At 33.6% G+C, this 12,762-nt stretch overlaps 1 pseudogene; it reads right to left on the bottom strand.

The window, feature by feature from the left end:
• Positions 1–9,032: 9,032 nt before the first annotated feature.
• LOC113908978 lies at positions 9,033–10,624 on the bottom strand (annotated as a pseudogene).
• Positions 10,625–12,762: the final 2,138 nt, after the last annotated feature.

A 12,762-nucleotide genomic window follows, 5' to 3' on the forward strand; every position in this document is an offset into this window, starting at 1 on the left:
ATTAAGAATCCTATGCCCACTGGGATGGAGATGAGCTCTTCGATATCTGGTTCAGTGAGTATTTTTGTGTTGCTGTATTTACATTTGACCCATGATGGAAATTATGGAATTGCAACTCTAATATCTCTCTGTGTCTTTAGTCTGTGTCCATAATTCAGGAAGGCATTTTTCTTTCACTGAATGAATGTGTAATGTTTTTCTTCCTCCAGAGGTTATTAATAACTTAGAGGACAAAGGCTTTTAAGTTAAAAAAGAGCTTGTTTGGAATGACTTAGGGAAATAAATAATTGCTTAAATTAAATAATCCCAAAATTTCAGAAATATAAGGAAATTTAATTTAAAACATAAACGTGCTTTAAATGTACTTTAACTTCTACAAAAGCTAATTTGGAAATATGTTATGAATCTAGGTTCACATCAATTAGATTAAAGTTTGGCAAACACGGATAATTTAATTACAATTTAATAAAAACAGCTAAAAAAACAGCTATATCTACTCTGATTTATCAGGTATAATACAAATTTATTTGAGCATGCTTTTCTTAACAATATGCAAGTTCAGTGGTTAAATAAAATATCAATCATCCTACTAATTTTTAATATCATGAGAAAAACAAATTTATTTTTAACTAAATTGAATATTCTTACAGTTTTTTTTAAATTTCAGCAATAATTATGTTTTGTAATATGTCAGCTTGAAGACAATTTTCGTAATCTTTAGGTAACTTGAAACATTAGCCTGATCTTAAGTTAACTAACTAATCATTGGATACTCAGAATATTTTTAAGTAACATGGACTATTGAAACATTGATTCCCAAGCACAGTTCTATGATTTTGCATCTTATTTTTGCATACTACAAAAGAGGCTATATCTTTGTTATGTTAATGAACATATTCATTTTTGCCGTTTTGAGGTTTGTAGGTGCAGAAAGTTCTGTTCTAAGTTACACAAGTCTGCTAACATGCTGGTGTATGACACACAGTTTTCAGCTCCTCCTCATCTTCCCAGTCTGCTTGTTCCTGAGATGTTTCTTTTCTTGGGATGTAGAACTTTCAATGGTAAAACCCAGGCAAATCAGGTGAGTTAGTCACCCTTCTGATAGTGATATACATTGTTAAAAGGTATAATCAATATAAGCAGTGAGTCTATACTTGGTAGTAAGAGCAAAAAAGAAATTAAGAAAAAAAAAGAAATAGAACTGCATATGTTTGCTTTCTCCTTTTTTTAACTGTACTATTCAGTGTGTTTTATAATATTGCTTTTAAAAGAAAAGATGCATATGTGCGTGTGTGTGCACGCATTTTATCTTCAGATCCGTGCACATTGTTAAATGTTTTTGACAACTGCCTCCCCTAATTTTTTGTCTTTGTGGGAAAGACAATCATTATTTACCATGTTGAAACTGAAACAGAATTCTAAAATTTTTATTGACTGATTCTTTAGATAGAGCAGCAATAAATGCATCATATATTAATAATCTTTGGTGTTATGAAATTAGTCTAAATTCACAGACTCCTGAGATGTATTTTAAAGTAAGTTTTCAGTCTGTTACAGAATATGAGTGAGCATCATAACAAACAAAACATGAAAATGAATTTTATTTTTTGTTTTGGAAAGTGAATTTTGTTTACTTATTTATAATATTTGAGTCTAAAAATTCATAAATGTGTTAAAATCTTAGCAAAGTTTAAGTGATTTTAGTGGACTTGTTTCCATAATTTATTGTTTATTGTCTTTTCAATGAGTGAATATTCTTGTTTTCTATGTAATCTTCCCAGATTCCGTGTTTTGCCATAGTAACTGCCTGTTCTTTATGTTCACTTTATTGTCCTTGATAATTTAAAGAAACAAAGATGTTGCAGTAAAGAAAGAGCTATTTTTTATGATCATGTTACTTTGTATGTTTACTATCGAATATTTTATGATTACTTTAATAAAATGGGTAACCATGTGTTGTTCCTGCAACACTCATGATTCCATTTTAACCAAATGTCCAAATCTCCTCTGATAATTGTTTTTGTTTCTCCAGATTAGATCCTGACAGTAGAACAAATAAAATAAGATAAAATAAAATAAAATAAAATAAAGCAAAACATAGAGGATATTTTTTGTACTGAAAACTAATTTTGAGATAATGCCAGTGGTCCCCTGGAAAAATCACAGAGCTTTGTTCTTTCACTCTATAAATAGAGGAGTGCTAGAAATAGGCTTATTTAATATGTTACTATTGATGAACTGGAATAGAAGAGAAATTTAATCAGAAGATGTGTTTAACTTTCCTTAGGTTAGAGCTGTATAGGGAAAATGTTAATATCAATTTAAATGTGTGTGCCTTATAAGAAGTCCCTAAGGATTTGTCAATGGCCTCACCTCTTACATCTTTTAAACTCAGAGAAAATACTGATATAGTTAGCATGAAAATTCAGTCAAATGTTCCTATATTTATCAGAGCTGATGTTGCTTTGCCTAATAATAATAGGCAATAACAGCATAGTAAGTCATAATTTCAGTTATTGAAAGTGTTAACTTGTCTACAGCCTTACTTTTAAAATTTGAATCCAGCATCTTCTATACTAGTGGTTTTCAATTAGGGAATGCATATTACACGGATGTATGGAGTTTTATAAAAACACCAGTGTCTAAGTTCAACTTCAGTATTACTGACTCTCTTCACTTAATATTATAATTATATTCTTGGTGTTTACTTAGAATATCATTTAACATGTATGTTTATGTAATGTCTCAGGATTATTTTATGTTATACATCAAATTTTTCCTCTGTAAAAATTATGTTCTTCCTTTTTTATAAATTGGGTTAAATACTCACTGTGATCTTTGAAATGAGACTTACTATAATTAGATAATTTTTTCTTAAAATGTTTTCTGAAATGGCTTTAGCATTTTTAGTATGCTATAGAAACTATCACATTTTTTTTGTCAATTACACTAGTCTTGTCATGACCCTCATCAGAACTTTTACATTTGAAATTACCATAGATAAATTCATCACAGCCGTCTTAAGTCTCTGTCACCTAGAGATAGGATTTGTTTTCCTCTCTTGCCTCCATAAAGATTCTGCAATCAGCTATAGACCTGGAATTGTGTTAAGGAAAGAAGACTGTCTCAGAGCCCTGGGGAGAAGGACAGTACTGGGTACATCAAGATATTGACACTTCAAAGAATAACTCTTGGGATAGGTTAAGCTGATGGTATCACCCAAAAAACTTCCAGACTGTTCCAGTAGGCATGTTCAGGATTTCCCAGAACTTTTTATTCAAGAAGTAGACAACTTCCTTGATTGAACTGATAAGAAATGATTATATTAACTTTTCTTTTAAGATTTTTTTAAATTTATTTGTCAGAGAGATAGAGATAGAGAGAGAGAGAGCAAGCACAAGCAGGGGTAGCGACAGGCAGAGGGAGCAGACTCCCCGCTGAGAAGGGAACTCGATGCGGGACTTGATTCCAGGACCCTGGGATCATGACCTGAGCTGAAGGCAGATGCTGAAACGACTGAGCCACCCAGGCATCCCTGATTATATTAACTTTTTGGATACATTGTTGATATTACTTTAATGTTTTATTTTCCAAATATGTCAGGAAGTCCTTTACTTCCTGTGCTATTGGGAAATAACAACTTAGTAGACTCAGTTTTTTAAATTGAAGTGAAACATCTTTAAATGATATCTTATTCTAACTCACCCTTTTTCCCAAATCAGAAACTCTCCTTAAGTCTCTTTATATGCAATATATTTATTTGCATAGATTCATACAGTCTGTCCTTTTCTATCAGAATATAATGGGAAAAAATTAGTTATGCAACCAAGGCTTTGCCTGTAATATATTTGAGAATGATGCCCATTTAATCAGAACATACTAAGGAACTAAGGTCCTATATGGAGCCAATACTTACACACCCTCTCTGAAAAACTAGCCTAGCTTGCGAAGTCCCCGTTTTATTAGTGATGAGGCAGGTTAGTTTCTACCCAACGAGGAACCTCGGAGTATTTCAGGGACCCTGAGAAGAAAGGAAGTCTCCTACATTTATAGGTATCACAGGCAAAATCTGGTAGAGCGATTTTCCTGGACTTAGCTTCCTAGAATCAAGAGAGCAAATAATGGAACCTTTCCTAAGTCCAGTCTATTATAGTCCAGTCCTTATAGAAACTACTCCCAAAGCAAACTTAAGAAGACTCATTCAGTAAATAAACATTCTGGCTGCACCTATGTAAATAATGAGGCCAAACCTAATAAGACTAGCTTTAGTTTGTGATCAAAATTAATCTTTCATTGAACTAATTTTTTAATTGCAAAGGGAGATGGCAATGAAAATTGAAATAAGAAAAAAACAAACTAGATATCTTTATTGGAAAACTGCATTGCTTAGAACACACCATTTTAGATGATTGTATCCTTTTCATATGGGTGGGCTATTTTACAAATCTTTATGGTGTAGAAGATTTACAGCAGTGCAATATAATTCTCATCTATGGACATGCAAATCAATTATTTCTGATGGGTGTTCAATTGACTTCTCCTTGCATGGAGAAAACCAGTTTTATGTATATCTGTACAGAATTTTAACTTTTCTTTGGTACATATAAATCTGCTTCCTGACTTCCCCTTTGAACTGATTGTTTCATCTACCTATTTTCCCTATGAAGTTGAGTTAAATAAAATCTTTAACACATGAATAAAAATGTATGAAGCAATTTTATATTTCCTTGTACAAATTAGAAACTAAAATTGATAAATGTTGAAATGACTCAGACTTCACCCATATGCCTTATTCTTAGCATAGCAGAAATGCCTCACATTTCAATGAGCTTAACTACCATAAACATGTTTTTTTTTAATAACTTTAAATCAGGTCTGATATCTTATCAAGTTTACACTTTTAAACCATCTTTCTGTTCTGAAGTGTGTATCACCATTTCCCACTGTTGCACACTTACTTTCCCAGGTTTGTTAACTGCCAACAGTAATGGAGTTTGAGTCTCTGTAGGCAAGGCTATATTGATGGTAAGACTCAGCCACAGAGATTTCTTCATTGAGGTTCATTCCCCTATCAGACTCTAAGACATTCTTTATCAAGTTCCAAGAAGGAATTGAACTTCATCTAGGTGAGACCACTCCATTAGCAAGAGCATGAAGCTTGACAGCACATGGCATATTTAAGGGGATTGTGTTCCTGAGGACTAACTAGGATTTATGTGGGAGGGAAGCAAGAAATTAGTTGAAAGGTAGATTATAAAATGTATGCAAAATTTTTCTTGTCTTCCAGAATCAAAATAAATCTTCCTATTTTAATGGTAATCTCTATATTCACCTTTCATTATATTTTAAAATGTCAGGGACCTCTAGCTAAAGTAATAGAGTATATTTGGCAATAGACAGCTGATTTTCAAATCACTTAGTGGGCATATAAATTCTGCAAGGTTTTTTTCTCTTCTTATTTTACTGATGTAAAATTCTAGGTTTTTAGACTAGCAAACTTTCCTGTATTTGTAATAAAATACCCTTTTACTTCCCATATACATAAATGCTAAATAAGCATATTTACTTCCAGGCTTTGTGGCTAATACTATATCTCTAAATATAGCTTGTTTATAAAGAATTTTTCAAATCTAAATTTAATCTGAAAATGATGAGTAAGATTTCACAAGATGTTCTGAATAACTCTGTACTTCAGCTGAACCTAATGCCATTTTACTGTTTTGCATTGTTTTTAGTGCATATTCTGAATGACTCATTTCTTGAGCTTCTGCTCAATAATTTCTAAAAGAGTTCAATTAAATTATGCACAGTTTAAGTTCTTAGTATTCCAATTACTTTTTCCTTAGCAGTTTTAAATTTCATAATATCCACAGAGAAAAAGATTGAATTAATAGTATTATTTTACACAAAAAAGTTGAATTTTATGTCTTTATGTTGCTAATGTAGTTTGTTTAATTCAATTTTTGACCAGGGAAGCACTTTTGTGTCATCAGAAAATAACAACAGCCCAAGAAAGCACCTATCAATTTGCAAATTGTCAAGGCATTCTGGTCACTGGAGTGTGAAGGTGGACGGAAGGAGGAAGCATGATTGCTGGTTACAGTTGTGTTCAACACTATTTTAATATTGAGAATCACAGCTGAAATACAAGTCAGTTAACTTACTGAATTTAACTCTAGCCTTTGGGTTCAGTATTGGAGATAGAGTTTTTAAATGCTTACATTGATTCTATGGTTTTAATTAGACTTGGGACCATTTTCTAGATTCTCTGAATAAGAAGTGGTGGTCTGAGTCAAAGCTGATATGGTTGATGTGTTTTCCTTATAATTATCTATGAACTAATATTGGAGCCTTTGTTATTTTATTTCTTTAGTTATTAAGCAGAGTTATTAAATAATAGTGAGTTTTCTTTGTCTTAAAATGCTTGATGTTTGCCTTTCACTTAAAGATAAATTTGTTCACTGTAATTTAATTTGTCCAAGATACTTTGTATAAAGAAATCAAGAAATACCCATGTACTAAGAATTAATGGCTACTGATAATATCCTTTCTTTCTTTCTTTCTTTCTTTCTTTCTTTCTTTCTTTCTTTCTTTCTTTCTTTCTTTCTCTCTTTCTTTCTGTGATGCAAGGTGAGAAAAAAGCAATTATAAAATTTATAGTTGGTAAGAGTGAATGTCTTTTATAAACTTTGTTTTAAAAATATTTGCAATGAATTTTGACACCAACTACCAGAATCAGGCCAAACTTTATAGTCCTTCACAGAAGGACTCCCCTCACTTCACACACCGGCCACCAGCTGTGGGTTTCTAGGGTCATCCTCACTTCAAAAAAACTGGCCCTAAATTTGGGTGTTTCCACTACCTTCTCTGCTTTGTTAATTCACAGGACTACATATACAAGACAGAAAATCACTATGCTTATGATTACAGTTTTACTATAGCAAAAAGATATGAATTAGGACCAGCCAAGAGAAGTGATGCATAGAAGAGTTCTGGGAGGTTTCCAAATGTAAAGGCTTCCCTTGTCCTTTCTCTGTGGAGTGGGGATATGCAACCATCCCGGCATAAAGATTTGTGACGATACCCAAAGGATTGCCAAGTAGTGAAATTCACCCAAGTTTCAATGTTCAGAGTTTTTATTGGAGTTTGATTACAGAGGCATGTTTAATTCAAACACTGGCCACATAGTTGAATTCAAACTCCTGCTCCATCTTCTCTCCCCAGAGGTCAAGTTGATATCACCAGACTCAAAGCCCCAACCCTCTAATCACATGGTTGGTTTCTCTGGCATGACCAGCCCCCATCCTGAGTTATTTTTTGGCATAAAATTTTGAGGAATCCACCATGAATCACCTTGCTAGCATATATCACTATGAATAAAAATTCTCTCCTGTCACTTAGGAAATTCCAAGGATCTGGAGGCTACCTCCCAGGAACCAGGGACTAAGGCTAGCCAAATTCTTTATTACACAGAAATATTTGATTGAACTAAGCAGGAGAAACTAATAATGTAGCTTTTATGAGGCCTTAGGCTTATTAATATCAGTAAAATTTCTCAAGTCTTTAAGACATAACAAGGTCTGTTTCATTTTTGTGATTCCAAAATTTCAGTGGCCACAACCACTAAATAGAAGTTTTGGTATGAGAACAAGCAACACCTGTTTCTCTCTTACATGTTATTTAACATCTAAATGAAAAAAAAATTATACAACAAATAACACCTAATGTGTTCTTCAACAATGTGTTCACTATTAAAGGAATCTATAGCTCTTCTTCCTTTTGGCCATACCTACAGCTGTTTATTTATTTATTTATTTATTTATTTTAAAGGGGAGAATGTTTTTATTTTCATGCTTTTTCAAGTCTTGACATAGAAGAGGTAAACACAAACCACAAATGAAAATTTTAACTAAATATGCAGACAGAACAGTAACGACTATATAAAGTTCAAAACTTTATCCATAACTTCAGAATTGGGGAGTCTAATCTTAAAAAAAGGAAATGCTCCATTCATCACTTACTCAATTTCCTTATGTGGTGGTATATCTAGAGTTTATGAATTAGCTTTTAGTTCTGGCATACTTATTAAGTCTAATCTTGCTTATAGAAACAGGATCTTAAAATTTCATTCTCAAAACACTTTAAAAAACTCAAGCCAATGCTTTTCATTCAAGGATGTGGAAGGCATTCCTTTTTCAAGTCTGACTCATGGTTTTATAAAGCATAAAGTTCATTTTTATTATTTCATTACCTATGTGCTGGATCTTAATATTCTTTTTGATGGTGATATATTCAATGACAGAAACTTATATAAAGAAAATTCCTTCTCAATTTGTAAACCAAAATTTCAAAAGCAAAAATGCTTGAAGTGATAGGAAGACATTTTTATGACACAGCAAGCTACTTGTCTAAGCTGCTGGCATGAGCAAAAATAACAAAAGTACAAACTATTATTTAACCCTTAAACAATCTATGTTTGCTACAAATCCAAATACTTTAAATATATTTTCTTCTGCAATAAAAATTAAGATAACCCCAAATTAAGCTTTTGAAGATGTTAATATTATGAATAAAATAGATTAACTTCCCCCTGAATGTCCAGTAACAAACTGAACCCCGACTTACCTATCCCAACGACATAAAAATGATCTAAAGTGGATCAAAGTGCATTAACAAGTTCATATAAAAATCATTCTTCATGTGCTCTTTTACTAAAGCCATCAATGCAAAAAGAATGTAAAAGTTTGTTTTATACTTGAAGATTTAGGTAACCTCCAAGGCATCACAACTTTTGAGATTTCAAATCTGGCGCTACAGTATGCGAAAATACTAGGGTATCCTAAAAAGGAAAACTTAAAAAATTCCACAGATAAAATGGCCTAAATATCATTAATAATTACATTCTCCATAATCTTTTATCCAAAAACTTCAAAGCTATCAATCTCATTCAGTGCTTGGATGAGCAATCAAAATAGTCTTATTGAAGTTTAAAACTAAATTTCTCCTTTTTCAATATGGAAGCATAGGCGGAATAGACAATGAAAGTTATTTCATCCAACATCCTGAGTCTACAGACATGGAAATCATCTACAACACAATCTCACTGTGTCATCATCTATTCAGCTTCTTCACCAGTAGCATCTTGGGAAATGTGGAGGTCTTCAAGCATCTCAGCCAGACTAATTCGAGGGGCTCCTTCATCATCTGTGTCACTTTCCACAGGAATGGTTGAATCTCTATAAATGTTTACATTTTTTTCTAATTGCCTCATCTTCTTCAAGATCTTCAAGGAAATCTTGGTATTGCCTTTCATCATCTGTATCCATGTTTTCTCTATCTCTTGCAAGCTCTTTCAGTTTCCAGTTTCTATGATGCTGACATTTGGTACGGTCATAATTCTTCTTGATTAATACCACATCTGGGACTCTACCGGAGTTCATTTTGTTGACATACTCATCATTTAAGTTACAGTTGGCCAAATCAAACCCCAACACCAGGTCTCCAGGATTTAGAAGATGTCCCAAATGAGTACGACAAAAATACTGTTTATCTGTATTCATTTCAGAAGTTTTCTGTACCCAGACTTCCCCGAGGGTATGCTTTTTGATATCATTCCAGCACCTGCATTGCGTTTTGGATCTCGAACTATGCTGCATTACATCACAATAAACTCCTCTAGCTGTTTGGGATGGCATAAACTATTGAAAGGGTGACTCCAGAAAGTGCTTCCATCAATATCCACAACTTATAGGCTATTTGGATCTATGAGATGAATGGCACTGGTCACTCGAATACACACACAAATCTGGTTCATATTTCCCAGGCTTTGTGCCAGTTTTGGAGACAGACAAACAACATTATCCTTGCATATTGGAACAATTTCCACAGAAAAAGTGCTTTTGTAATTGTATGTGTTACTATGGATATCCTGAGAGATCAATCTCTGTGAGGCTTTGTGTCTACAGGGAACTGTACACTGAAGAAATTCTACCATTTTCTGAGCATGCTGTTTTGAGGAATAATAGAAATCCAGACCATCATGAATCTCTTTGATACGAAGTGTATTCTGATGCATTCCATATTTTAAAATCAACTGTTCCAGATAGTAGAAAGTTTTTTTGTGCAAAGTCTTTTGCCTCACTTGAACCACAGCCTTCCAGAAATCCTTAGCTTCTACTCTGTAGCAATCTCCACACATCTGAGGCTGAACAACATAATCCACCAGAAACACTTGCTGAAGGATAGCAGCATTCATCACCTCTTTCTGAATAGTCAGTTTAACTTTAAGTCTCTTAGAATGGGGCTCAGTCCAAACAAAACCTGCATCTACAAGCCGTACCTTACTCAGAGGGGCTTTGATTTTTTCCAAACAAAAAGCAAGAAGCTCCCTGGATTCTAATGCACACTGTATCCAAGTTCCAGGCGGCTGGAAATATCTTTGACATTGCTTGCAGAAAGATACAGAGACCTGTTTCGGAATGCCTTGGCTGATGTCTACTTTACTTCGCAAATAGGCCACACAAATATTGGCAGGATTTGGACTAATTGGGACACCACACTCACAGCACAAGATGTGTCCAGGGGTGCGGTCGGTGGATTCTGTCATATACTCCATTTTTCTGTATGCCTTAGGTAGTCTGGAACAGACCCAGGTTTGTGGGGAAACAGCAACAGAACAACCCCTATTGCCCCTTTAGGGCCGACCACAGCCTGCTCCAATACAGCGAAGATCTCACGAGAGAGGCTACAGCTGTTGTTTTAAAGGTGAAACCAACATGACTGCAAACCAACCACAACTTCTCCCCAGAAACAGCCTTGGACTGGGTTTCTGTTGTTCTTAGAGAGATGTTCAGATACCATTCTACAAAATCAGCATCATATCATATTTTGTCCTGACGAATAATTTTATTATATTTTTTGGTGTACATTGGATAATAACTTTCTTGTATGCAAAGATTCTCCTGCTTTTTCTTCCATATTCTCCTCAAATCTAAAATGTTTTCCATGTTCCTCTCCACTAATTTGGGACCCTGCTCCTTTCCCTCCATCCTATAGCATTCCTCAGATGACTCTCAGACATATATTTTACCCCTCTACGCTTCAATATAATCAACTAAAGCATTTGAAAATGACACATGTTTCATAGTTATTTTCTATGAATGGATCTCTTTTGCATTGAATCATCAATTACCTGAGGACTGATTAGTTCTTAAAATTCTCCAAGGAAGAATAATGTAAAACACATAAAAGAAACTGCATAGATACGTATTTGCTTCTCCTGGCTACTCTCATTTGGTTTGTTTATTTCTTTCAAGTAAAATTTTTATAATAGCCCTTATTGTACTATGGGAGAATTTTAAAGAATATCATGTGGTCACTAAGATTTATGTTTATAATATTATGTGGATTATAAACACCATCTACTAGGAAATTCCTCTTGGAGTTATAAAAGAAGGTTATGGTCCACTTCTATTCAGAGCTGAATGAATCATTGGTATGGAAGGGGCATCTGCAGACACATTCTCAATAGTTGCATGTATTTGTTTAAGGAAGATAAGAAGATAGATCAAGTTCTCCCAAAGGGATATAACACTTGGTAGAATCTGATATATAAGATTTACGGGGTTATTGGTACTAGTTGCCTTATAAGGAAGCACTGGAGACTGAACTTTAAGAACTTCCATTAGGTTTTTCTGCATCTCATTTCTTGATAATTCACTCTGCAATTTTTATGGTTTATTATCCTAGAGGAGATCATTTCCCAACTTAAAACCCTTTATAATTTGCCTGTCTACCAAACAAAATACAATAAAATCATTAGAGCTCTCTAGAAATTACCCAAAAAATAACTTTGAGTTTGAAATCATGCGTATTCTTTGTGTATTAAAGAGTTTAGCAGATGGTATGCATATGGGTTATATTGTTTATTTAATCATCTCTGTCTATAATGTCCGCGCTACTGGGTCTCATATATAGCTGCTGAAATCCAACTTTCCTTCAAGATCCAGTTCAAACCTCATCTTCTTCAGGCAAACTGCTATGACTCCTGACCTCTTCCTTCAAAGCATAAAAAAAGGGCTTCTGGAATGTTGGTAATGATCTGTTCCTTGATATGAATGCGGCTTGCAGTGACCATTCATACACTTAGAAGCAATGAAAGATTGTATCTCACACTGTCATGGAAATATTTTAACATATTATTCAAAATACCAATGATAATATTTCATTGAAAACAAAAATATATATGTGATTGATAAATGCTGTACAACTTTGAAATATAAGGAAAATCTTTCACTAGCAGCCAAACATTCTCATTCTTCTCTGAAGTGACATATAATTATATTAATTTTATGACTTTTTTTTGCCTTCTTTAATTATATGTATGTGCATATATCAGCACCCAGTTTCTCCTATTATTACTTCCCCTATTACATTAGTATGTAATGCACATTAGTATGGTAGATTTGTTATAATAAGTGAACTGATTTTGAGACATTATTATTAAATAAAGGCTGTACTTTATTCAGATATCCTTAGTTTTTACCTAATGTCCTTGTTCTGTGCCAGCATCCTATCCAGGATGTGATTTTATGTTTCGTTGTCTTGTCTTGTTCAGAGCTTCTTGACTATGACATTTTTCTCAGACTTTCCTTGCTTTGATGATTTTCACAGTTTTGTGGAAACTTGGGCAGGTATTTTGTCTCTTAGTTGATGTTTTCCTTATGGTCAAACTGGGTTTATAGGTTTCTAAAAAGAAGATCA

The sequence above is a fragment of the Zalophus californianus genome, chromosome 4 (assembly GCF_009762305.2).
Source record: "Zalophus californianus isolate mZalCal1 chromosome 4, mZalCal1.pri.v2, whole genome shotgun sequence".
Lineage (NCBI taxonomy): Eukaryota > Metazoa > Chordata > Mammalia > Carnivora > Otariidae > Zalophus > Zalophus californianus.